The 27,245-nt window shown below is 40.9% G+C and overlaps 2 long non-coding RNA genes across 4 annotated transcripts in view; one reads left to right on the top strand and one right to left on the bottom strand.

Annotated features, from left to right (window-relative positions):
• Positions 1-7,334, bottom strand: part of LOC149125714 (uncharacterized) — a 50,248-nt gene extending 42,914 nt beyond the window's left edge. For all 3 annotated transcript variants that reach the window (XR_016211038.1, XR_016211036.1, XR_016211037.1), the window contains exons 1-2: positions 7,196-7,334; positions 4,871-4,949 (exon numbers count right to left, since the gene is read on the bottom strand). This is a non-coding gene — a long non-coding RNA (uncharacterized LOC149125714). The remainder of the gene's footprint in view (positions 1-4,870; positions 4,950-7,195) is intronic.
• Positions 7,335-7,672: 338 nt separating this feature from the next.
• LOC149125713 (uncharacterized) lies at positions 7,673-8,274 on the top strand. Its single transcript, XR_016211039.1, has 2 exons — positions 7,673-7,790; positions 8,073-8,274. It is a non-coding gene; the product is annotated as an uncharacterized LOC149125713 (long non-coding RNA).
• The last annotated feature ends 18,971 nt before the right edge of the window (positions 8,275-27,245 follow it).

Raw genomic sequence — 27,245 nt, 5'->3', positions numbered from 1 at the left:
GTGAAGCCATTTAGTTTTGGGCTTTTCTTTGTTGGGAGGGTCTTTATTGCTGATTTAATTTCCTTCTTAGTTATGGGTCTGTTTAGGTTTTCTGTATCTTCATGGTTTAATTTAGGTAGGTTGTATGTGTCCAGGAATCTATCCATTTCTTCTAGGTTTTCCAGTTTGTTGGCATACAGCTCTTTGTAGCGATTTCTGATGCTTCTTTTTATTCCTGTGGTGTCTGTTGTTACTTTTTCATCCCTAATTTTATTGATTTGGGTCTTATCTCTACTTTTTTTGGTTAGTTGGACAATGGTGTGTCAGTATTGCTTATTTTTTCAGAAAACCAGCTCTTGTTTTGCGTATCCTTTGTGTTGTTTTTTAGGTTTCAATTTTGTTGATTTCTTCTTTGATTTTAATTATTTATTTTCTCCTACTATTTGGGTTTGGTTTGCTTTTGTTTTTCTAGATCCTTGAGATGCATTGATAGCTCATTTATTTGGTGCCTTTCCAATTTCTTGGTTTAGGCATCAATTGCTATAAACTTTCCTCTCAACACTACTGTTGCTGTATCCATAAGTTTTCATAGTTGTATCATTTCATTTGTTTCCAGAAATTTTTTGATTTGTCTTTTAATTTCTTATATAACCCACTGTTCATTCAGAAGCATGTTGTTCAGCCTCCTTGTGTTTGCATATGCTCTAGAGATTCCTGAGTTGCTGATTTCCCACTTCACAGCATTGTGGTCCAAGATGATACATGGTATGATTTTTTTTTTAATTTGCTGAGACTCCCTTTATGGCCTACTATGTGGTCAATCCTAGAGAACGTTCCATGCACTGGTAAGGAGAATGTGTATTCTGCAACTGTAGGATGAAAACTTCTGTAGATATCTGTTAGGTCCATTTGGTCTATAGTATCAATCTGCTGTTTCCTTGCTTCTTTTCTGTCTAGTTGATCTGCCCATTGCTGCAAGTGAGTATTGAAGTCCTCCATTAATATTGTATTGGAATCTGTCTCCCTTTAGATCCATTAACATTTCTTTTCTTTATTTATTATTTATTTTGACAGGCAGAATTAGACAGAGAGAGAGAGACAGAGAGAAAAGTCTTCCTTCCATTGGTTCATCCCGAAATGGCCACCATGGCTGGCGCACTGCGCCAATCTGAAGCCAGGAGCCAGGTGCTTCCTCCTGGTCTCCCATGCAGGTGCAGGGCCCAAGCACCTGGGCCATCCTCCACTGTCTTCCCAGGCCACAGCAGAGAGCTGGACTGGAAGAGAAGCAACTGGGACAGAATTGGCACCCCAACTGGGACTAGAACCTGGGGTGCCATCGCTGCAGGCAGAGGATTAGCCTAGTGAGCTGCGGCGCTGGAAATATTTTTTTTCAATAGCCAGGTGCCCTGTAATTAGGTGCATATATGTTTATAATAGTTACATCTTCCTGTTGAATCAATCCCTAATCATTACATGTGCCCTTCTTTGTCTATTTTAACAGTTTTTGTGTTAAAATCTATTTTGTATATCATTAGGATGGCTACACTAGCTCTTTTTTGGTTTCTGTTGGCATAGACTATCTTTTTCCATCCTTCCCCTTTCAGTCTGCATACATCTTTCTTGGTGAAATGTGTTTCTTATAAGCAGCAAATAGAAGTGTTTTGTTTTTTAACCCATTCAGCCAGTCTGTGTCTTTTAACTGGAGAGTTGAGGCCATTTATTCAAGGTGACTTGATAAGAAACAACTTTTTCCTGCCATTTTTCCAAAAATATTCCTGTTTTTTACTTTGAATTTCCTTTGAACTTTTACTGGGAGGTTTTCTTCCTTTACCTTCTTCTGTAGTGTCAACCATGTTTCTGTGTTTCTGTGTGTAGCACATTGTTAAGCATTTATTGCAAGGCTGGATCAGTGGTGACATATTCTTTCAATTTTGATTGTTATAGAAGGTCTTTATTTCACCTTCATTCATAAATGACAGCTTTGCAGGGTATAATATTCTGGGTTAACAGCTTTTTTCTCTGAAGACTTGGAAAATATCTCACTATTGTCTCTTAGCCTACAGGTTTTCTGATGAGAATTTTGGTGTGAACCTAACTGGAGATCCTCTGAAAGTAATCTGTCATTTCTCTTGTGCACGTTTTAGAATCTTTTATGTTTTACTGTGTGAGTTTGATTACAATGTGTTGTGGTGAAGATCTTTTCTTGTCATGGCTATTAGGAGTTTGGTGTGCTTCCTGTACTTGGATTCCCTTTCTCCAAATTAGGAAAGTTTTCTGTTATTATTTCACTAAAAAACCTTCTAATCCTTTCTCTCTTTCCACACCTTCAGTAATTCCTAGAACCTGAATGTTGGGTCTTTTGATAGTACCCTGTAGATTCCCAACAGTGTTTTTTACCTTTCTAATTTCCTCTTTCTTATTTTTGATTTGAATGAGATTTCCTGAGATTTGTCTTCTTAATCTGATATTCTTTTTTCTGCTTCATGGATTCTGTTAAGACTTTCCACTGCAATTTTTAATTTGTTCTATTGAATTTTTCATTTCATTTTGCTTTCTCTTTAAGATCTCATTTTCATGGGAGAAATTTTCTTCCATGTCATGTGCAGATTTCACTAGTTCATGCATTTGCTTCTGATTACTTCTATGTAACCTTATGATCAATTTTTTGAATTCCATTGCTGGCATTTCTTCAGTCTCATCATCTGCAGAGTCTAGTATTGAAGTGTTGTGTTCTTTTGGGACCATCATCTTGTCTTCCTTATTCTTTTTTTTTTTTTTAAGATTTTATTTATTTGGGAGGTAGAGTAAGAGTTACAGACAATGAGAGGAAGAGCCAGAGAGAAAAGTCTTCCATCTGGTGGTTCACTCCCCTATGGCTGCAATGGCCAGAACTGGGTCGATCCAAACCCAGGAGCCAGGAGCTTCTTCTGGATCTCCCCTGTGGGTACATGGGCCCAAGGACTTAGGCATCTTCTACTGCTTTTCCAGGCCACAGCAGAGAGCTGGATCAGAAGAGGAGCAGCTGAGACTTGAACTGGCACCCATATGGGATACCAGCACCACAGGCCGAGAATTAACCCAGTCTAGCCCCATGTCTTCCTTATTCTTGTTTCTTGATTTGGTACATTTGTTATTCAGCATTTGTGGAGATACTTGTTGGTTTCTTCTTTTTTTTTTTTTATCTCTGTGAAGGCTTTTATCTTTGTAATATTCCTCTGTAGATTAGTGGAGTGTCTGCTTTCAGTGAATATCTGGAGGCGTGTGGTGGTTGTGGCCACGGAGCTCTGTTCAGTTCTCCAGGGTGAAGGGCATGTCTAAGGTGATAGACCAGGTTTGGCATGGTAAACCTCCTTTTTTTATCAGAAGGAGGTTTATTATGCTCAGCTGAGTTCCTCTCCTCAAAGGAGATCAGTGCCTGAGCGTTAGCCCCAGTGGGTATAATATGCATCCATTCAGCCCCAAGGACCACACAAAGGATCTGTGCAGTTCTCAGTATAAGCTCAGTTTCCCCAGCAATATCCCTCATCAGGTAACCATGAAGCCCTGAAGCGTGTAGAGTCTCTCACAGTGACTGCCCAAAGTCCCAGCCATACAGAGAGTCCTCCCACAGAACCTCAATTTTTTTTCACAGTCCTGGCACACAAGCCTCCCACAGCCATGAGCACCCAGCCCACATTAGTTCTCATCAGAGTCAGGAGTCTCCACTCGGCTGGTTGCTGGGTGGTATGCGAGCTACTGTAGCTGTTACCTATGTCCAAAATGGTGCCTTTTCTATTGGCTTGTTACAGCATGCTGTTGTAAGGTGATCAGAGAGAGAGAAATGTGTCACTCCTTTTTTTTTTTTCCTTCTCTCTAGTTTGTAAGGCATACTATCCTTCATGGGGCTCCAAGCTGGTTCCCTCTAGGTCTTCCTGAAGCTTTATTGCCAGTGGCTTGGGCTACTGCAGTCTGGTCTCACATCACTCCAATGCTGGTATGTAGGCTCTCAGCTCCTGGAGTCCTCAGTTGTGGGAGTCCATGCCCTCCACATAGCTCCACTGTGTCCCTCTAATTTGCATAGAGTTTCCTCTGCCATTTTCTCCCTAATTCTCTCCTGAGACTGCACTCTCTCCACTTTTTTTTTTTTAAACAATCTTCTCCTAGACTAGAGCAGTAAGCTCCCTCCCCGCTCTGCCATTTTGGAAGCTCTTACTAAACTGCATTTTTTTTTTTTAAAGAGAGAGGGGGAGAGAGAGAGAGAGACAGGTTTTACTCCCATCTGATGGCTCATTTCCCAAATGCCTACAATCGCTGGAGCTGGGCCAGGCTAAAGCTGAAAGCCAGAAACTCAATCCAGATCTCCCATATGGGTGGCAGGAACCCAATTACTTGAGCAAGTACTGATGCATCTGTGAATCTGCATTATCAGGAAATTGGGATCAGGAGCCAGAGCTGGGTATTGAACTCAGGTACTAGGATATGGGACCTGGGCATCTTAACTGCTGGCTAAACACCTGCATTGTTTCTCAAACTGAAGAATTACATATTAATCGGGTCTCAACAGGAAACATGGCATAGTTGAAAAATATAATTCAATGAAGTTTGTTTTAATAAAAGGATATTTATAAGATGTAGGTATAGGGAAACCACAGAGGTATTTCATTATCCCTGCACTTAATAGTAGCCCAGTATTACCACTCCTAGATCTAAAGACAGAAGGGGAGAGAAGTTTTCATAAGTTGAAAATAAAGAATTGTGTAGAATTAGCTATCTTGAGAAGAACAGTGGCCTTTAGTCAAGAGATACAGCAACGTGACCTTGCAGGGAAAAATCCAGAGGGATAATTACCCTGACTTCAGTCTTATCCCTCCCCCCAATCGCCTGATGGAGATCTTTTTCCTGGATTACTTACTGTAATAACTTCCTGATTATTGTTTATACTTCTTTCCTTGTTCTCCTTCAGTATTATCAACACAGTAGCCAAAGCCATCCTGTTAAAACACACAGCAGATCCAATCACTCATCAGTTCAATGTACTTCAACAGATTCCATCTCAGAACAAAATCAAATAAGTAAGTCACTGTGACCCATATGGCCCTTCATGAACTGACTCCCCTTTCATTAGCACTCCAATCTTATCTTACTATCTATACTTTCCATATTTGGTTCCTGCCACACTGACCTGAAGGCTTCTGCACTTGACATTGCTTCCATTGGAATGCCCTTCCCATATATCTCTTTGGCTCTCTCCCCTGCCTTCCTTAAAGAATGGCCCTCTGTGGCCACACAACTTAAAATTGCAACAATTTTCACCACACACTTCCTACCCCCATTCCCCATTTGACTTTTCTATTCAACTCTTACCAACTAATGGGCAACATATTTTGCTGATTTATATTTATCGTATTGCCTGCATCTCCAACCAGGATGTGAACTACATGAAGACAAGATTTCTTATCTAATTGATCCCATGCCACACACAAAGTAAGAAATCAACAAATACTTGTTGGATTAGTGAATGAAAGAATATGGTTTAAGAAGTAATAAAGTTAATCTACATTTTAAATCCATTCAGAAATGCCTCATTATTTTCACCAATTTGCATAAGGGTTTTCTGAACTGCATGTGGTTATTAATGCTAGCCTGGCTTGCTAATTTAGAATTCTATTCCACTAGATGGTATCTACTTTTATTTTGTGACAAAAATGGAGCTAAATTAACTTCAAAGCAATGGCTAAAAATACATAGAAGGACATGGCAGGGACTTTGGAATCAGACTTAGATTTATATTCTGGATACTACTGATATCGTAGGTTATTTAACCACTGCATGCCTCCATTATTGTAAAGAAAATGTGAAATAATGTAAAGAAAACATTGGCTTAGGAATCTGAGTCTTGAATCTCAATCTAGCTATGAAACTGGACAATTTATTTATCATAAGTTTCACCTATAAAATAAGCATATCTCCTTTATAGGATTCTTTTTAAATGTGCAATTAAGCACCTGAGGCAGAAGATAAGCAATAAACTTTCATTTTTATCACTAATATAGGATAGTCAGTAATTCTCTGCCCAATATATTTTTGTTCATTGGTTAGAAGGCACTCATCCTAGCACCCTAGAGGTATTTTTTTCATGACTGCTACTCTAAGGAGTCTAGGGTGATTGCTCTAGACACTAAAACCAGAAGCATATTGCTATTAGCAAAGTTTCATCCACAAACACACATTCCTAAGAGAATGGAAAGCAATAGCAAAGACTACAACCTTACAACATTCCTTTTGCATACACTTTCTGCTTTCTATTACAGGTGGAATCTCATTTTAATGAATACCATTTTACACATCTGTTTCTACATAGTGAGGCTATTTTTGTGTTCTAACAGATGGGCCATGGGAACTGTGCTCTGCTGACTTGGCTACAGCATATTACATAAAACAAAAAGTATTTCTTCCCAAAGTACTACCCCTGCAGAGATAAGATTTTTAATTAAAGGTAATTATCATTTTTAATGTAATATACTTTGGCCTAGGCTGTTACCACAAAAGTGGACCAAGGGTTAAATGGGAGGATGGCAAAGTAGACTGGAAAGCAAGAGAAAAAAAAAGGAAAATGGAGCAAAGCCCTCAAATGAGGTTAGAAAGTACAAACCTTAAGCCAGAACTCCACTTGTAAACATAACTCCTCCTCCCAAGGACTACCTCCCAAGTTACATCCTCTACAAAGCCTTTCCAATTCCCTCTAAACATGCATGTTTAATATATATGTAGAACTCAGCTGTCTCTTGTACTCGCACCTGTTCTGAATCTGGGTAATTGAATTTATCAGCATTCATCATGTACCTTGAAAAGTAACTGTTTTCTGCTCTGTTGCTTTCCCCCACCAAAACTGTGAGCTCAAAGAACTAAAAGACTGACGGAACTTCCTGTGTCCAATACCTAGCCCAGACTTAATATGCAATAAATGCTCCTTGAATTGACTATATATGGAGAAGCACTGAAATGCTTGAACTGAGTATTTTTTCCTAACGGGTGCTTCCTGAGAGCAAAAAATGTTTCATTTCCTCAGGATTTGGCACATTGATTCTCAGTGCTGTGTGCTGATTGAAAAAATAATCACTGAAATTAATGTCAAAGTTGATAAAACTAAGGTCAAATTGTCTTTCAGGAGTTGTATGCACATATAAATCTATGCGGCTGACTTAAAGCAAATACTAAATGACTAAAATATACATACTCTTTGCCCTTGGAGATCCAGCCAGAGGCCTTTCACAGCAGCCACAAGAAGTATAGGCAATGTTCCCAGCGCAGGAGCGTGGAAGGACATGGCCCACCACTGAGTGCAGTGAGCCGCCGAGAAGGGTTACCTCAGAAGGCCCGAAATCAGACAGGAGACTGTGGAGATGGACTCAGAGAGTCTTTTGGAAACACAGCAGATGTGTCCGTCAGCTGACAACTTGAGCCAACCATTACAAACATTCTTTAACTGCAGAACCCTAGTTTTCCCGCCCTCCAAGCCTGTTTTCAAGCCGCCTGTTGAGCGCCAGCTTTCTGCCAGAACAGCTTCCGACTCTCAAGACCCGGCTTCCACGTGAGGCTCTGGCTTCCGGCCAGGCGCAGGGGCATCGCAGGGTGGGAAAACTGCTGAGTTCACGCTTTGCTTCTAGGCTTTCGGTTGTCCTTTTTGGTTTCACAACTCCTTAGTGTCTTGTGTCATCTCCATTAGCGCTGCACCAGCAAGCTTCAAATGCTCCCAGAGAAAAAAAGTCCCCACTCCGTTTACTCCTGTGAAGATTGGTGACCTCCATGGAGTCTCCTGTTGGCAGATTTGAGTAAGCAATATAGAACTCACTTTTACTCTGGTTTTCTCTTGCACTTTTTCTTTGCCGTTCACAGAGCTTTGGGGACAATGGCTTCCCTCTCTGGTCTACAGTTCCTGTAAGAGTCTGTGCTTAGTTGACGCCTCAGACTTGAATAGCTCTGCTTGTAAGGGAAAAGCTTGATTCTTCTTGAGGAAGTGGGGCGGGCATTTGGTGGCAACTAGGAACCTCGCTTCCTGGGTTTCAGTCGCGATTTGGTTCTGCTGATTCCAGCTTCTCTTTATGCGCACCCAGAAAGGCAGCAGATGAGGGCTCAAGTACTTCCCACCCCCATCTGGACGACATGGAATTCCAGGGCTCCCAGCTTTTTGACCTGGTCCAGTCCAGATTGTTAAATTGGAAAGTGACCCAGCCAATGAAAGATTCTGTCCATTTCTCTGCTTTTCGGTAAGTATAAATAAGTAAAAAATTTTAGAGAAGGAAATGCTGATTCTAACACAGAAAGAGAGAAGGAAGAAAAGAGAGAAAGAAAAGAAAGGAAGGAAGGGAGGACGGAAGGACGGGAAAAAATGAAAAGAAAAACTGCCCTATTCTGGGCCTTCCAGAACAGTCTTTTATAGATGCTATAGTAGTTATGATTTTTTTTTTTTTTTTTTGGACAGGCAGAGTTAGTGAGAGAGAGAGACAGAGAGAAAAATCTTCCTTTCTGTTGGTTCACCCCCCAAATGGCCACTACGGCCAGTGCGCTGTGGCCAGCATGTGCACCAATCTGAAGCCAGGAGCCAGGTGCTTCCTCCTGGTCTCCCATGCAGGCACAGGGCCCAAGCACTTGGACCATCCTCTGCTGCCTTCCCGGGCCACAGCAGAGAGCTGGCCTGAAAGAGGGGCAACCGGGACAGAATCCGGCGCCCCAACCGGGACTAGAACCCGGTGTGCCAGCGCCACAGGCGGAAGATTAGCCAAGTGAGCCGCGGCGCCAGCCAAGTAATGATGTTTAATACCTTAAGGCACACAGTAATATCTGTCCTTGCCTTATTGCAAAATTAAGATTTGAACCTTACAAAAGAGTAAGACATAGAACGTGATGAAAACAATGAATTCTGCCTCAATCTACTTTCCATTAGCATAATCCATCAAATACTTTTCAAAATGCAATTAATTGGGGCTAGTGTTGTGGTGTAGCAGGTGAGGTCACAGCCTGTGAAGCCAGCATCCCATAGGGGTGCTGGTTCTTGTCCCAGTTCCCCTACTTCTGATCTAGCTCATGCTAATGGCCTAGGAGAGAAGTCGAAGATGGCACAAGTGCTTGGGCTCTGGCACCCATGTGCGTGACCTGGAGGAAGCTCAGGCTCCTGGCATCGCCTGGGCCAAGACATTTGGGGAATGAACCAGTAGATGAAAGATCTCTCTCTGTGTCTTTTACTCTCTCTAACTCTGCCTTCCAAGTAAATAAGTTAATCTTTTCTTTAAAAATGCAGTTAATTTTATTCATGTCAGAAATGATGTGTATTTATTTATTTGGAAGGCAGAGTTACAGGGAGAGAGAGAGAAATCTTCTCTGACCCACTTCCCAATGGTCACAACCACGGGGGCCAGGCCAGGCTGAAGGTAGGAGCTAAGAACCTCCTCCAGGCCTTCCAGGAGGGTGCAGGGGCCAAGGGACTTGGGACATGTTCTGCTGCTTTCCCAGGAGCATTAGCAAGGAGCTGGATCGGAAACGGAGTAGCCTGCAGTCAAAGTGGCATCCGTTTGGGATATGGAGGCAGCAGTTTAACCTGCTGCACCACAGCACCAGCCCCTGGTATTCTCTTTTTAAACTATATCTGCCACCCTTCTCTGGGTTTATGCCACATCTAAATTTAATTTTGAGTAAGTTAAAAAAGTAAGTTCAGAACAAGTTAGAATGTAGTAAAAATACAACAGAACGTAGGCTATGTAGAGCCATGTGGACTTTAAGCAATTTATTTATCTTAAATTGAGTGCCTCCATAACTAAGACTCTGAGATAGGAATTGGGGTACAGAGAACTTTATGTGGAAAGCTTTGTGAGGGAGATGCGGAAGGAAAACCAACAAGAAATATGTTAATGAGTATGTTATCATTGAAGAACTGGAACTCAATTTGACTGAATACCCTCTAAGAGACTGTATAGAACATAACTCAGAATTATTCAACGGAGAGACAAGACAAGCAGGATATTTATCCACCAATTCCCTTCCCTCAGTGGTAGAGGGTTACTATTAAGAGTGTCAACTTCCTATTAATTCCCTTGGCAGCCTTCCCTGAGCAGCGTTCTTCTGAAAATTGCTATTGTAGCTGCAGATAGCCTCAATGGTGGGCCAAAGGAATATGAGTAGAGCACCGATGATGTCTGTTACATCCAGTAAACCTCAATTTCTGTCTTTGTAAACTGGAGATAATAATTATCAATCTTAGTGATGTTAAATCCTTGCACCTCCAAAAATAGTAAAAAATAATTTCAGTATGTTAATGCAATTTATACATTTCAGCTTATACATTTATACAATTCGTTCTGGATATAAACCAAAAAACAACTAAAGATAACTCCAAGTAACTCCAAGATTTTATAGTAGAAAATAGAAGGCATTAACTGACCTTGACTATAAGAGTTAGAGAAAGCTTTGGGAGATGTTACTTAAGTTTAGGATTGATAAATAAGTAGTATTTAGACTGGAAGATTACAGATCAGACTTTTTTTAAAAAAAAATTATTTATTTATTTGAAAGGTAGAGTTACAGAGAGGCAGAGGCAGAAGCAGAGGCCAAGAGAGAAATCTTCCTTCTACTGGTTCGCTTTGCAAATGGCCACAATGGCCAGAGCTGGGCCAATCTGAAGCCAGGAGCCAGGAGCTTCTTCCAGGTCTCCCATGACAATGCAGGGGTCCAAACACCTCAGACATCTGCTGCTGCTTTCCCAGGCCATAGCAGGGAGCTGGATAGGAAGTGGAGCAGCCAAGACTTGAACCAGCACCCATATGGGATGCTGGCACTGCAGGCGGTGGCTTTACCCACTATATCACAGTGCTGACCCCCTTGATGATTTCTTTCATTAATGTTTGACAATTTATTATAGAGATGAAAGACTTGGGCTATCTTCTACTGCTTTTCCAGGACGTAGCAGGGAGCTGGATCAGTAGTGGAGCAGCCAGGTCTCAAACCAGCGCTTATATGGGCTGCCAGCACTGCAGGTGGTGTCTTTACCATCAATGCCACAATGCAGGCCCCAGATCAGACTGTTAATAGTGGTTATCTATAAAAAAGATGAGTGTGTGTATGAGTGTGTATATGTGTGTGTAGTTGGAAAGGAGAGGTCAAGATGAAGGAATACTTAATGTTTTTCTACATTACATATTTTTGTTGTGTAAATGTTTTATAAAAAACCTAAAATCACCACTTGCTGTGAGATTAAGGAAAAAACATTAGGACCAATATTGTGGCATAGTGGTTTAACACTGCTGCCTCTAGCACTGGCATTCCATATGGTTGCCAGTTTGAGTCCCAGCTGATCCACTTCCAATCCAACTCCCTGCTAATGCACCTGGAAAAGCAATGGAAGATGGCTCAGGTGTGTGAGCCCCTCCACCCACATGGGAGATGAAAATCCTGGCTCCTGGCTTTGGCTTGGCTCAGCTCTTAGCCATTGCAGCCACTTGGGGGAGTGAACCAGCAGATGGAAACCTTCTCTCTTTCTCTCTCTCTCTCTCTCTCTCTCTCTAACTCTTTCAAATAAACAAAATAAATCTTAAAAAACATTAGCTTGAAGATCTAATATATGCCAGCCACTATAGTAAATGTTCTGTATACATTATTGTATTTATTTCTAAGTCTTCATTGTATATAAATTCTTATAGCTTGGCCGGCGCCATGGCTCAATAGGCTAATCCTCCGCCTTGCGGCGCCAGCACACCAGGTTCTAGTCCCGGTCGGGGCGCCGGATTCTGTCCCGGTTGCCCCTCTTCCAGGCCAGCTCTCTGCTATGGCCAGGGAGTGCAGTGGAGGATGGCCCAAGTGCTTGGGCCATGCACCTGCATGGGAGACCAGGATAAGTACCTGGCTCCTGGCTTCAGATCAGCGCGATGTGCCAGCTGCAGCGGCCATTGGAGGGTGAACCAACGGCAAAAGGAAGACCTTTCTCTCTCTCTCTCTCTCTCTCTCACTATCCATTCTGCCTGTCAAAAAAAAAAAATTCTTATAGCTGGTGATAAGAGATATAATTTGAATCCAGAGTTTTTCCAGATTCAGATCTCATGACTGTTAACACCTTTAGGGTTTAACAAATCCTAAGTGAATGTTATTAAATTTGTGAACCCATGAAGTTTTTTTTCTAGGTAGGGAAAGAAGAAGGGCTAGGAACAAAGCCAGAGAAAGGCAATAATTTGAGGAGAAAGGTGGAAGATAAGGGTTTGGAAAATCTATGAAATAAAATTTTGTTAATACTTAAGTAGTAAAAAGTGAAATAATTAAATAATGATCAGAGAGAAGCACATCATGGTCAAAGGGTAGAATACAAGAGTTAAAGTTTCAGGGTTGTCAATGGACAAATCATTCACACAGAATGTCAATAAAAATATATTGAAGTTACAACATGCTACTGAGCAAATTGACCTAACAGACATTTACAGGACATTTCACAGAATAATTAGAGGATACACATTCTTCTCAACAGCATATGGAACATTTTCTAGAATAGACCACATATTAGGCCACAAATCAAGCCTTAGCAAATTTAAAGAGATTGATATAATACCATGTATCTTCTCAGACCATGGAGGAATAAAACTAGAAATCAACCAGAATAATAGAACACTCATAAATACTTGGAAATTAAACAACATACTACTGAATGATCAGTGAGTCATTGAATAAAAGGAAATAACAAACTCTCACAATAAATGAAAACACAACATATCAAAATCTATGGGATGCAGCAAAAGCAGTATTTAGAGGGAAGTTTATCGAATTAAGTGCTTATATTAATAAATAAATGTTCAAATTAAAGATCTAATGATGCATCTCGAAGATAAAAAAATGAGAACAAACCAAGCCCCAAATCAGCAGGAGGAAAAAAATAATGAGCACAGTAGAAATAAATGAAATTGAAACTAAAATAAAATCAATAAAACAAGTTTTTTTTGAGAAGATAAACAAAGTAGATAAACCTCTAGCCAGAATAACAAAGAAAAAAGAGAAACTCAAATAAAATTAGAGATGACAAAGGAGACATTGCAACTGACACCACTGAAATACAAAGGATCGTAAGAAACTACTGTGAAGAACTATTCACTACTAAACTGGAAAACCTCAAAGAAATGGATAAATTCCCGGGTATATATAGCCTACCAAAATTAATTCAAGAAGATACAGACAATCTAAACAGACCCATAACAAGCAATAAGATTGAAGCAGTAATCAAAAGTCTTCCACCAAGGAAAAGTCTAGGATCTGATGACTTTACTATTGAATTCTACAAAACATTCAAAGATGGAATAACTCTAATATTTTTCAAACTTTCTAAAATACTGAACAGGATGGAACTCTGCCAAATTCTTTGTGAGGGTAGCATCACTTTGATACCAAAACTGATCGAAGACTCGGCAGGAAAAGAAAACCACAGACCTACATCCTTAATGAACATTGATGCAGATTTCCAACAAAATACTAGCAAGTCGAATGCAAAACCACATTAAAAATCATACACCATGATCAGATGGAATTTATCCCAGAAATAAAAGGGTGGTTCAAAATTCACAAATCAACAAATGTCATAAATTACATTAGTAGGATGAAAAACAAAAATTATATGATCATCTTGAAAGATATAGAGAAAACGTCTGATAAGATTCACCCACCCCATGGGCCAGTGCTGTGGTATAGTGGGTAAAGCCACTGCTGCCTGCAGTGCTGCCATCCCATATGGGCACTATTTTGAGTCCCAGCTGTTCCACTTCTGATCCAGCTCCTTGCTATGGCCTGGGGAAACAGTAACAAAGGCCCAACTGCTTGGGCCTCTGCACCCACATGGGAGACCCAGAAGAGGCTCCCAGCTCCTGGCTTTGGATTGGCCCTGCTCTGACTGTTGCAGCCATTTGGGGAGTGAACCAGCAGATGGAAAACCTCTCTTTCTCTCTGCCTCTGCCTCTCTGTGACTCTGCCTTTCAAATAAATAAATAAATCTTAAAAAAAAAAAAAAGATTCAACATCCCTTCAGTTCAACACCCCACAAATTATGTATAGAAGGAATATATCTCAAAATTATAAAGGCTATATATGACAAACCAACAGCCAATATTATACTAATAATAATACTAATGGGGAAAAGCTGGAAGCATTTCCCTGAAGATCTGGAACACGACAAGGAAGTTCACTTTAGTTACTCAGTATAGTACTGGAAGTTTTAGCAGGAGTAGTTAGGGAGGAGAAAGAAATAAAGGACATCAAAATTAGAAGCAAGGAAGTCAAATTACTCATATTTGCCGATGACATCGTGTTGTACATAGAAAAACCTAAACACTCCACAAAAAAAGCTGATAAAATTGATCAATTTGGTAAAGTTGCAAGTTACAAAAAAGTAGCTTTTTATATGGTAATGATGAACTCACTGAAAGAGAAATTAAGAAATCCCATTCTCAGCCACAAAACAATCAAATGTTTAGGAATAAATTTAGCCAAAGAATTGAAAGACCCTTATGATGAAAATTATCAAACATTAATGAAAGACTGCATCAAGGGGGCCAGCACTGTGATATAGCGGGTAAAGCCACCCTGCCTGCAGTGCTGGCATCCCATATGGGCACTTATTCAAGTCACGGCTACTCCACTTTCTATCTACCTCCCTGCTATCGCCTGGAAAAGCAGTAGAAGGTGTCCCAGATGCTTGGACCCCTGCACCAGTGTGGGAGACCTGGAAGAAACTCCTGGCTCCTGGCTTCGGATCAGTCCAGCTCTGGCCATTGTGGCCATTTGGGAAGTGAACCAGTGGATGGAAGATCTGTTTCTGTGTCTGCCTCTCTCTCTCTGTAACTCTACCTTTGAAATAAATAAATAAATCTTAAAGAAAGAAAACAAATACCCTAGGAATTGAAAAATTATTAACATCTTAAAAAATAAAGAAATCATGAAGGACAGACAAAAGTGGAATGATATTTCTTTCTCATGGATTAGAGACATTAAAATGTCTTTACTATCTAAAGAAATCTACAAATTCAATGCAATCTTATTAAAATATCAATGAAATTCTTTACAGAATTAGAAAAAACACTCCCAAAATTCATATAGGATCACTAAAGACTCTCAATAGCCCAAGTGATCCAAAACAAGAAAAATCAAACTAGAGGCATCCCAATACCTGACTTCAAAGCATACTACAAAGCTCTAGTAATTAAAACATCATGGGACTGGCATAAAAATTGATACATAGATCAATGGAACAGAATAGGCAGCCCAGAAATTAATCCACATGCTTACAGCCAACTGATTTTTAAAAAATAATTATTTATTTGAAAGGCAGAGTTACAGAGAATCAGGGGCAGAGAGAGAGAGAGAGGTCGGTCTTCCATCCTCTGGTTCACTCCCCAGATGGCCACAATGGCCGGAGCTGTACCATTCTTAATCCAGGAGCCAAGAGTTTCTTCTGGGTTTACCACATGGATGCAAGAGCCCAAGAACGTGGGCCATCTTCTACTGCTTTCCCAGGCCATAGCAGAGAGCTGGATCGGAAGTGGAGCAGCCAACACTTGAACCAGCGCCCAAATGGGATGCTGGCACTACAGGCAGTGGCTTTACCTGCTACACCATATGCCAACTGATTTTTGACACAAATGCTCAAACCATACAGTGGAGTAAATATTATCTCTTCAACAAACAGTGCTGGCAAAACTGAATATATATATATATATATATATATATATATATATATATATAATGAAATTAGATCCATACCTCTCACCATATACAAAAATCAGCTGAAGATGGATCAAAGACCTGAAAGACCTGAATTTAAAACCTGAGACTATGAAGTTGCTGGAAGAAAATGTAGGGGAAACATTCCAAGACATTGGTGTAGGGGACGACTTCTTGGATAAGACCCACAAATCAGGCAACAAAAGCAAAACTAAACAAATGGAACTATATCAAATATCCAACAGATTGGGAAAAACATTTACAAGTTACCTATCTGACAAAGGATTAATATCCAAAATATATTATCAACTTAAAAAACAACAATAACAACAAAAAAACTAATCCAGTTAAGACACATGGTCAAAGGTCCTTAATAGACAGTTCTCAGAAGAAGAAATATAAATGACCAATAAAAAGATGAAAAAATGCTCAACATCACAAGCCATCAGGGAAATACAAATCAAAACTGTGATGAAATTATCACCTTACCCTGTCAAAATGGCTAAAATCCAAAAAGACAGTGAATAATGAATGCTGGTGAGGTTGTGAAGGAAGGGGAACACTTACACATTGTTGATAGGAATGTAAATTAGTGCAGGCACTATGGAAAATAGCATGGAGATTTTTTTTAAAAAAGATAGAAATAGTTTTGCCATATGATCCAGCAATCCCTCTGCTGGATATGTACCCCAAAACATGAACACACTGCATGAAAGTGATACCTGCATCACCATGCTTATGGCAGTACTTTTCACAACAGCCAAAATTTGGAATCAACCAAGCTTTCCATATTCAGATGAATGGATAAGGAAAATGTGGTATATATACACAATAGAATATTATTAAGCTATAAAAAAAGAATGAAATATACCATTCTCAGCAAAGTAAACATAACTGGAATACATCATGTTGAGTGAAATAAGCTGTACACAGAAAGACAAATACTGCAAGTTCTCCCTCATATTTAGAATTTTTAAAAAATAGAAAAAGAAAGAAATGCCTGTTTGTTTCAGTATTGCTACAAAGATAGGTTTGTGAAACTGTTTAATACCTTTACCAGACTAGTGACTATTAAAGTTATACCACTATAGTTTGTTTTGTTTTGTTTTGTTTTTTTAAAAAAAAAAACAGGCAGAGTGGATAGTGAGAGAGAGAGACAGAGAGAAAGGTCTTCCTTTGCCGTTGGTTCACCCTCCAATGGCTGCTGCGGCCGGTGTACTGCGGCCGGCACACTGCACTGATCCGAAGCCAGGAGCCAGGTGCTTCTCCTGGTCTCCCATGGGGTGCAGGGCCCAAGTACTTGGGCCATCCTCCACTGCACTCCCTGGCCACAGCAGAGAGCTGGCCTGGAAGAGGGGCAACCGGGACAGAATCTGGCGCCCCGACCGGGACTAGAACCCGGTGTGCCGGCGCCGCAAGGCGGAGGTTTAGCCTATTGAGCCATGGTGCCGGCTCCACTATAGTTTTAATGATTTGTGATAACCATTCAACCCAACCATCCCACTCCCTGGAATTTACCCAAAGGAAATTAAATTGGCAAACAAAAAAGTGGTCTGCACCTTAATGTTTATTGCAGCTCAATTCACAATAGCTAAGACCTGGAATCAACCTAAATGCCCCTCAACAGTAGACTAAATAAAGATAAAGAAATTATGGTATATGTACTCTACAGAATACTATACAGCAGTAAAAAAAAACAATGAAATCCGGTCATTTGCAACAAAATGGAGGAATCTGGAAAACATTATGCTGAATGAAATAAGCCAGTTCCAAAGGGACAAATATCATATGTTTCGCTGACCGGTGACAACTAACCGAGCACCAAAAAGGAAACCTGTTGAAGTGAAATGGACACTATGAGAAACAGTGACTTGATCAGCCCTTGCCCTGATGAACAACTTAATACTTTATCCCTCCTAGTATTTTTGTTTGTTCTACTTAATACTATTGGTTGAATTCTGTAATTAATACACAGTTATTCTTAAATGTTGAAACTTAACTGAAAAGTGATCCCTGTTAAATATAAGAGTGGGAATAATAGAGGGAAGAGATGTACAATTTGGGACATGTTCAAGCTGAGTTTCCCCAAATGGTAAAGTTAGAAACATACCAGGGGATTCCAATTCAATCCCATCAAGGTGGCATGTACCAATGCCATCTCACTAGTCCAAGTGATCAATGTCTGTTCACAATTGATCATAATGATAGGACTAAGAGTCAAAGGGATCACATAAACAAGACTAGTGTCTGAAAATACTAACCGATAGAATAAAAAAGGGAGAGAACAATCCAACATGGGAAGCGGGATACACAGCAGACTCATAGAATGGCAGATGTCCTAAACAGCACTCTGGCCTCAGAATCAGCCCTTAAGGCATTCAGATCCGGCTGAAAAGCTCATGAGAGTATTTCAGGCATGGAAAGCCAAGGCACTCTGGCAAAAAAAAAAAAAAAAAATGACCTAAATGAAAGATCTCCGCGAGTGGAAAGAACAGGTCATCAAAGGAGGTACCTTTCTCTGAAGGGAGGAGAGAACTTCCACTTTGACTATGACCTTGTTGGAGTAAGATCAAAGTCGGCAAACTCAAAAGGCTTCCATAGCCTTGGCAACTCATGAAAAGAGCCTAGGGAGATACTGACACCATAAACAAGAGTGTCAATTTGTTAAGTCAACAACAGGAGTCACTGTGCACTTACTCCTCATGTAGGATCTCTGTCCTTAATGTGCCGTACATTGTGATTTAATGCTATACCTAGTACTCAAACAGTATTTTTCACTTTGTGTTTCTATGTGTGTGCAAACTGTTGAAATCTTTACTTAATATATACTAAACTGATCTTCTGTATATAAAGAGAATTGAAAATGAATCTTGATGTGAATGGAAGGGGAAAGGGAGTGGGAAAAGGGAGGGTTGCGGGTGGGAGGGAAGTTATGGGGGGGAAAAGCCACTGTACTTTGGAAATTTATATTCATTAAATAAAAGTTAAAAAAGAAGAATAACAAAAAAGAAAATATCACTAAATTCTCCATAATTATCCTCTCAAGCTAACCCTGTGCTAGCTACTCTAGCAAATAAACCTCTGCGTATCAGTTGCATAACTCTGTAGAAGTTTATTTCTTATTTACTAAAGAATTCCATCTGTTTGGAAGTATGTGACACATAGTGACTAAGGGCTTGCAACTCAAACCTAGGCACTCCATTATGGGCAGGCATCCAAAGCAGCAGCTTAACCACTGCATCAAACATCCATCCTGTTATTTTATTTCCGAAAGCAGAAGTATTGGGGCCGGTGCTGTTGTGTAGTGGATAAGGCGTCCACCTATAGTGCTGAAATCCCATATGAGCACTGGTCCATGTCCTGCCTGCTCCACTGCAGATCCAGCTCCCTGCTAATGGCCTGGAAAAAGCAGCAGAAAAGGACCCAATGGTTTGAGCCTCTACCACCCAAGTGAGAAACCCGGATTAAGCTCCAGGCACCTGGCTGCAGCCTGGCCCAGCCCTGGCCATTGTGGACATCTGGCGAGTAAACAGTGGATGAAAGATCTCTCTCTGTCTCTCCCTCTCTCCTTGTAACTCTTGCAAAATAAATAAAAATAAATCTTTTATTTTTAAAGCAAAAGTAAGACAGCAGCTTCAGTACTTAAAAAAAAGCTAGCTAAAGTCCTCTTTTCATTTAAATTAACAGTCAAATAGCAAAAAAAAAAAGTGAGATTTTTTTTAAAATTTATTTATTTGACAGGTAGATTTACAGATAGAGAGACAGAGAGAAAGTCTTCCTTCCGTTGGTTCATCCCTAAATGGCTGCCATGGCCGGCGCTGCACCGGTCTGAAGCCAGGAGCCAGGTGCTTCCTCCTGGTCTCCCATGCAGGTGCAGGCACCCAAGCATTTGGGCCACCTTCCACTGCACTCCTGGGCCACAGCAGAGAGCTGGACTGGAAGAGGAGCAGCCGGAACTAGAAACTTGCACCTATATGGGATGCCAGCGCTGCAAAGCAGAGGATTAACCAAGTAAGACATGGCGCTGGCTACAAAAAAAGTGATATTTAAACATGACCATATGATGAAATCATCATAACTTTTTAAAATCTATATAAGGTGAACAAATGCCATGTATTTCGTAGATAGAGATTAAGAGCATAATGATATTTCCCACCCTACCTTCCCTCCTGCCCATATCCCACTCTTCCTCCTTCCTTTCTTATTTTTTCATTAATTTTTTCAATGACATACTTTCAGCTTATTTTATACTCACAAGCTTAATCCATCACTAAGTAAAGAATTCAACAAGTAGTAAGTAGAAATAACACTGTTCCTCAAGAATATAGACAGGGCCGGCGCCGTGGCTCACTTGGTTAATCCTCTGCCTATGGCGTCAGCATCCCATATGGGGGCCAGGTTCTAGTCCCGGTTGCTCCTCTTCCAGTCCAGCTCTCTGCTGTGGCCCAGGAAGGCAGTGGAGGATGGCCCAAGTGCTTGAGCCCCTGCACCCACATGGGAGACCAGGAGGAAGCACCTGGCTCCTGGCTTCGGATTGGCACAGCATACTGATTGTAGTGGCCATTTGGGGGATGAACCAACAGAAGGAAGACCTTCTCTCTCTCTCTCTCTCTCTCTCTCTCTCTCTCTCTCTCACTAACTCTGTCAAATAAAAAGAAAAAAAAAATGTAGACAAGGGCTGTGCAAATCAAATCTCAAGAGGTTGATTTCACTCTTATACTTTTATTTTTTATACTCTGTATAAGTTGCCACAAATTGGGGAAAATATATATTTGTCTTTTTGTGACTGGCTTATTTCACTAAGCATAAGATCTCTGAAATAAGTTGCTAAAGCCAAATGAGAGATATCAGAAAAGAATTAGATGTTGCCTCTATGGCATGTTTAAATTGATAAGTGGTGGGAATGAATTACAAAAGTATCTGTAGTAAAAAAAAATGCTGAAATCAAAATATATATCAATAAATGTCACAGTTATTAAATCACAGTCAAATAATGCAAATGTATTAAAATAGTAATCATTACATTTATCTGAAGTTTTAGTACAGTCTCCTAACAAGTAGAGTATATTATTCAAAACTAAAAATATTGTCTTGGTATAAATAGGCTTTAAAAAAAAACTACAGGCCGGCACCACGGCTCACTAGGCTAATCCTCCGCCTTGCGGCGCCGGCACACCGAGTTCTAGTCCCAGTTGGGGCGCCGGATTCTGTCCCGGTTGCCCCTCTTCCAGGCCAGCTCTCTGCTATGGCCAGGGAGTGCAGTGGAGGATGGCCCAAGTGCTTGGGCCCTGCACCCCATGGGAGACCAGGATAAGTACCTGGCTCCTGCCATCAGATCAGCGCGTTGATTAAGCCATTGGAGGGTGAACCAACAGCAAAGGAAGACCTTTCTCTCTGTCTCTCTCTCTCACTGTCCACTCTGCCTGTCAAAAAAAAAAAAAAAAAAAAAAAAAAAAAAACTACAGAGTTGTATGTTGCATTGGGGAAATACAAGTTTTTTGGTTTTTGTTTTTGTTTTTGTTTTTTTTTTCACAAACGTCTAATTTTTTCCTGATGGAATTCAAGCTTGATGGCCAGGAAGACTTCTGTCAGATAAGCAAAATGAATGGAGAAAACTAATGAGATAGATCAGCCATTGAAATTGAACTTTCATAAGCTTGCTTATTTTGTTTTTTAAAAAAGATTTATTTAATTATTATTTGAAAGGCAGAGTTAAAGAGAGGCAGAGAGAGAAAGAGAGAGGTCTTTTATCCACTGGTTCGCTCCAGAGCTGGGCCAATCTGATGTCAGGAGCCTGAAGCTTCTTCTGGGTCTTCCACGTGGCTGCAGGGGCCCAAGGACTTGGGCCATCTTCTGCTTTCCTGGGCCATAGCAGAGAGCTGGATTAGAAGTGGAGCAGCTGGAACTCGAACCAGCGAACATATGGGATGCCGGCACTACAGGTGGCAGCTTTACCCTCTGCCACAGCGCAGGCCCAAAGCTTGCCTATTTTAATACCTTTAAGTTCCTGGCTCCTGGCTTTGGATCCGGGCCATTCCAGCTGCTGTGACCACCTGGGGAGTGAACTCGAAGATGGAAGACCTTTCTCTCTCTCTCTCTCTCTCTCTCTCTCTCTCTCTCTCCCTCTCCCTCTCCCTCCCTCCCTCCCTCCCTCCCCCCCTCTCTCTCTCCCCCTCTCCCTCCCTCCCTCCCTCTCTCTCTCTCTCCCTCCCACTGCCTCTCTGTAACCCTGCCTTTCAAATAAATAAATAAATCCTATTAAAAAAAAAAAAACCTTAAAGCAAAGCAGTGCTCCACAAAGGATAAAACTGTCCCATTAACTATAGGTAGTGCCTTTCCTCTATTACAGTGCTGCACATCATTAGTATTTGTACATATTATTTAATGCCCAAATATTTAGTAAGTAGTCTAAAGACTATGTGTTTGTCCAAGAATTTTATAGGTCATGCTTTTGACAGTTAATTGGTTCTACAGTTTCATCATTTAGGCTAATGTCATTGCACTGAAATGTGTCCTACGTTGCTAGAGAAGTTTCCAAAGACGTAATTTCCCTATTCATAATATGAAAGATCTGTCATCTGGAGTGAGAAATGAAGGATGGAAGTACTCTTCCCTCACCCCTAAATGTCTATCGATTATATGTGTGACAGTAGTATATGTAAAAGGAACAGTTAAATAAGAGTTGATGCAGAGTATAAGGCAATCTCATAGTGAGGTTGTCACAAGTTTTCTTTTTGACAGCAGATTAAATTTTTGCTGTTTAAAAATACTTATGGGGGCCAGCACCGTGGCGCAGTAGGTTAATCCTCCGCCTGCAGTGCCGGCATCCCATATGGGCGCCGGTTCTAGTCCCGGCTGCTCCACTTCCAATCCAGCTCTCTGCTATGGCCCGGGAAAACAGTAGAAGATGGCCCAAGTCCTTGGACCCTGCACCCTCATGGGAGACCAGGAAGAAGCACCTGGCTCCTGGCTTCGGATTGGCGTAGCTCCAGCCGTTGTGGCCATCTGGGGAGTGAACCAACGGAAGGAAGACCTTTCTCTCTGTCTCTCCCTTTCACTGTCTGTAACTCTACCTCTCAAATAAATAAATAAAATCTTTAAAAAAAATACTTATGGAATGTTTATAGCTATTTCTTTTTAACTACATTAAACTAGTGTTGTTTCCACCACAAGTGTTGTGGCAATCTCCTGCTTACCCACATAAGTATCATAAAATGTAATGTCCAGGTAAGGATGATTAAGTCTAATCTATATGATAGTTCTATTTTTAACCCATTTTGTTCCATTGTCCTTTATATGGGACATCTATAGAAGTTTAAATTAAGCAATAACTATACCATTTATGGTAACTAGAAGCAAATCTTGTCATTGAAATATTTGCAAAGTCGAAAACTTGGGACTTAATGCATTAATGTATAGTTCTTTTGTAAAAACTTCGCATACCAAAAAAATATGGGGGAGTATAATAGGGCAGTATATTCAGATATAATAAACTAATGTGTTTTTCATTTGAAGGGTTTGAATAGAGGTATATATTATGCAATGCTTTAGCTAGTTATGTATTATCTCAACCCTCTCATGGCAATTCTTATTTTCATTTTAATCAAAATTCAGAGAGATGAGTGCCTCATCCAAGATTCCCTAGACCATAGATATAATTGAAGTCAGTTCTCTTATTACTCCAGATCTCATATTCCTTCAGATCATCCTGTTTTTATTTGATAGAAAAGTGGTATTACCTCAGTGCCTATTACTCTTTGTACTTAGATTCTATCCTAGCATAATCAAGTTCATTTTTAAAGGAAATACATTCTATCTTTCATTTTGAATCACAAATATAGAATCATAGTAGTAGATTTTTTTTAAGATTTTATTAATTTATTTGAGAGGTAGGGTTACAGACAGTGATAGGGAGAGACAGAGAGGTCTTCCATCTGCTGGTTCACTCCCCAGATGGCCACGATGGCCAGAACTGTGCTGATCTGAAGCCAGAAGCCAGGAGTTTCTTCCAGTTTCCCATGTGGGTGCAGAGTCCCAAGCACCTGGGCCACCTTCTACTCTTTTCTCAGGCCATAGCAGAGAGCTGGATCAGAAGAGGAGCAGCCAGGACTAGAACCAGCGCCCATACGGGATGCCAGCACTGCAGGCAGAGGCTTAACTTACTGCGCCACTGCTCTGGCCCTGTAGATTCTTTTCTAAGACCTCAGTGACTTTTGGGAAGGCAAAGAGTTTAGCCAAATAAATCAGGTCTATTTAGCAGGACAGATAATCTCCAGGAGAGATTTCTATTTATTTTTCCCCCTGCCAGCCTACTCCAAGAGTATCTCAGATTCTTTCCACTAATTTGGAAAGGAAATGAAAATGCTCCCTTTGCTTCTGGTTGAATAGAAAAAGGAAGCCCGAACAAGGTTCAATTAGTTCTATATTCCAGCTTCACAATAATGAAATTCAAATCATGCAGAACTTATATAAAAGAGATGGAAAGTTGAACTTGGTACTCCTAACCCAACTCCCCATACATGAAGCCTGTGTCCAGGGCCATGCTATTTCTCTTGGTCTTTCCCTCAACCATGAAAAAAATATGCCCCAAAGGACCTTTCTCGTCCTCAAACTACCTTTTTCTCTTCGCTTTGTGTGCCTGGCACATGTTAATTCTTTTGTCACTTCTTCTATACTCTGAACACCTCTGATTTCTTCTCTTCCTCTCAGTTCCATGTTATAGCTGGTTTTATGTCTAAGGAATCATGCCTCAGACATGTAGTGGTGTTTTGTCATTATTATCTCTACCACCCCACCACCCCTTTCTTGTGCTGGATTAATTTTGAGTTTTTTCTCCCTATTTTCTTTTGATTTTAGTTGCCCTTGGATATTAATTTTTAAAAGTCAGGCATCACGACATCTTGTACTGTGAAGATTAAGCTTTCATTGGCATGTACACCATTTACATATTCTTACTAGCTTAATTTTTAGATATGTTAATGCTAAAAGAGCTGTCTGCACTAACATTGAATTACACTGCCAAACCCCCTTTCATTAATTCAGACTTAACACTTGTATGCTTAGCTGCTTCCTCCTGCTTTTTGAGGGTTTAATGGTTTGCTTGGTTTTCCTTTAGTGAAGCAAATGGGGAGAGCAGTCAGAACACTTGGGAGTATACAAAGACCTAGCTCTAAGAGAATTTATAATCTAGTAGGAGACATAACCTCTCATCAATAGGAGCTCCTGAATTTCTTTAAACAAAAAGAGTTTAAGAATGGGTATTCTCTAGGCGGGCACCGCGGCTCACTAGGCTAATCCTCCGCCTTGCGGCGCCGGCACACCAGGTTCTAGTCCCAGTTGGGGTGCCGGATTCTGTTCCGGTTGCCCCTCTTCCAGGCCAGCTCTCTGCCGTGGCCAGGGAGTGCAGTGGAGGATGGCCCAGGTGCTTGGGCCCTGCACCCCATGGGAGACCAGGATAAGTACCTGGCTCCTGCCATCGGATCAGTGCAGTGCGCCGGTCGCAGCGCACCAGTTGCAGCAGCCATTGGAGGGTGAACCAACGGCAAAAGGAAGACCTTTCTCTCTGTCTCTCTCTCTTACTGTCCACTCTGCCTGTCAAAAAAAAAAAAAAAAAATGGGTATTCTCATCCCATTCCTGGGAATATACCCAAAGGAAATGAAATCAACAAATGAAAAAGTTATCTGTACCCCCGTGTTTATAGCAGCTCAATTCACAATAGCTAAGATATGGAATCAACCCAGATGTCTATCAACTGATGACTGGATAACAAAGTATGGTACATATACATGATGGAATATTATTCAGCCATAAAAAAACAATGAAATCTTGTCTTTTGCAGCAAAATAGGTGTAACTGGCAACCATTATGCTAGTGAAATAAGCCAGACTCAAAAAGACAAATATCATGTTTTCTCTGGTTGTAGCTAATAGAGTAAAAATGTATATCGAGCAAAATTGACATTTTATGATTTGATTGTTGTCTATACCACTGCAGAACAGTGGTCTATCTATCTTTTACTTGTAGCGCTCTTTGTTTAGAGGAGCATTGAGTCTGGGATTGTTAAGTGGAAAGTATGATATCACCAAAAATTAAAAGAAAGGAAGGAGGCTGGCGCCGCAGCTCACCAGGCTAATCCTCCGCCTTGCGGCACCGGCACACCAGGTTCTAGTCCCGGTCAGGGCGGCGGATTCTGTCCTGGTTGCCCCTCTTCCAGGCCAGCTCTCTGCTGTGGCCAGGGAGTGCAGTGGAGGATGGCCCAAAGTCCTTGGGCCCTGCACCCCATGGGAGACCAGGAGAAGTACCTGGCTCCTGCCATCAGATCAGCGCGGTGCGCTGGCCGCAGCGCACCAGCCGTGGCGGCCATTGGAGGGTGAACCAATGGCAAAGGAAGACCTTTCTCTCTGTCTCTTTTTCTCTCACTGTCCGCTCTGCCTGTCAAAAAAAAAAAAAAAAAAAAAGGAAAGAGAGGGAGGGAGAAATATGTCATATGTCATTGTATTGGTGGAATTTTATCTATGAAATTCATGAAATCTGTTCTCTATATTATTAAATAAGGTATAAAAAAGTTTTAAAAAGAATGGCATTCTAACTGGAAGTGAGGCATAGGAGGTTTCTCTTGCAGTAGACTCACATAGCAAGCACACAATTTTTAGACTTTTTGGGGGGGGATGGCTTTGGTAGAGGCTGATTGAAATTAAGTGACCAAATTGTCCCTTGAGCTGCCAGTCTCTTTCAGATTCCAGTTCTGATTTTATGTAATTTTTTTAAGGTCACATATCCATAAGATAGGCTGATAGTGCTTCAGACAAACCACAAACAGAGGCAGGAGATGAAATTAGTTCCAATTGTTGAAATCTAGGGTAGCTTCGTAGAGAAGGTGGATTTATTTATACTGAAACTTTAAAAACAGGTCAGCCTTCAAAATCTAAAAAAGTGCATGAAAGCATTCCAAAATAATGGAACTGGGTAACAATTACTAAATATGAAAACTCTGGGGTATATTCAGAAAATGGTGAATACTCTGGTATGAAAGGCCTTACATGAGGAGTTTTCAAAAAGTTTGTGGGAGCTGGCGCCATGACTAACTTGGTTAATCCTCCGCCTGCTGCGCTGGCATCCCATATGGGCTCTGGGTTCTGGTCCCAGTGGCTCCTCTTCCAGTTCAGCTCTCTGCTGTGGCCTGGGAGGGCAGTGGAGGATGGCCCAAGTGCTTGAGCGCCTGCACCCGCATGGGAGACCAGGAGGAAGCGCCTGGTTCCTGGCTTCAGATCGGTGCAGTGCCAGCCATGGCGGCCATTTGGGGAGTGACCCAATGGAGGGAAGACCTTTCTCTCTGTCTTGCTCTCTCACTATCTGTAACTCTACTTGTCAAATAAAAAAAAAAGTTTGTAGAAAATAATCTTTATGATGCCCGGATTTCAGGAATTTTGCATCAAAATAAGCTGATCTTTTAATTCTGTTTTCTCACAAACTTTTTGAAGTACCCTTACATATATGAGAAATTAAAGTGGTAAGAATTTTAAATGCATACCTACTTTTTTCATAATAT

Source organism: Oryctolagus cuniculus, chromosome 7 (assembly GCF_051225735.1).
Source record: "Oryctolagus cuniculus isolate XC-2025 breed Fujian yellow rabbit chromosome 7, ASM5122573v1, whole genome shotgun sequence".
Taxonomy (NCBI): Eukaryota; Metazoa; Chordata; class Mammalia; order Lagomorpha; family Leporidae; genus Oryctolagus; species Oryctolagus cuniculus.
The sequence above is the reverse complement of the archived record's forward strand: the minus strand, read 5'-3'. Positions and strand labels throughout refer to the sequence as shown.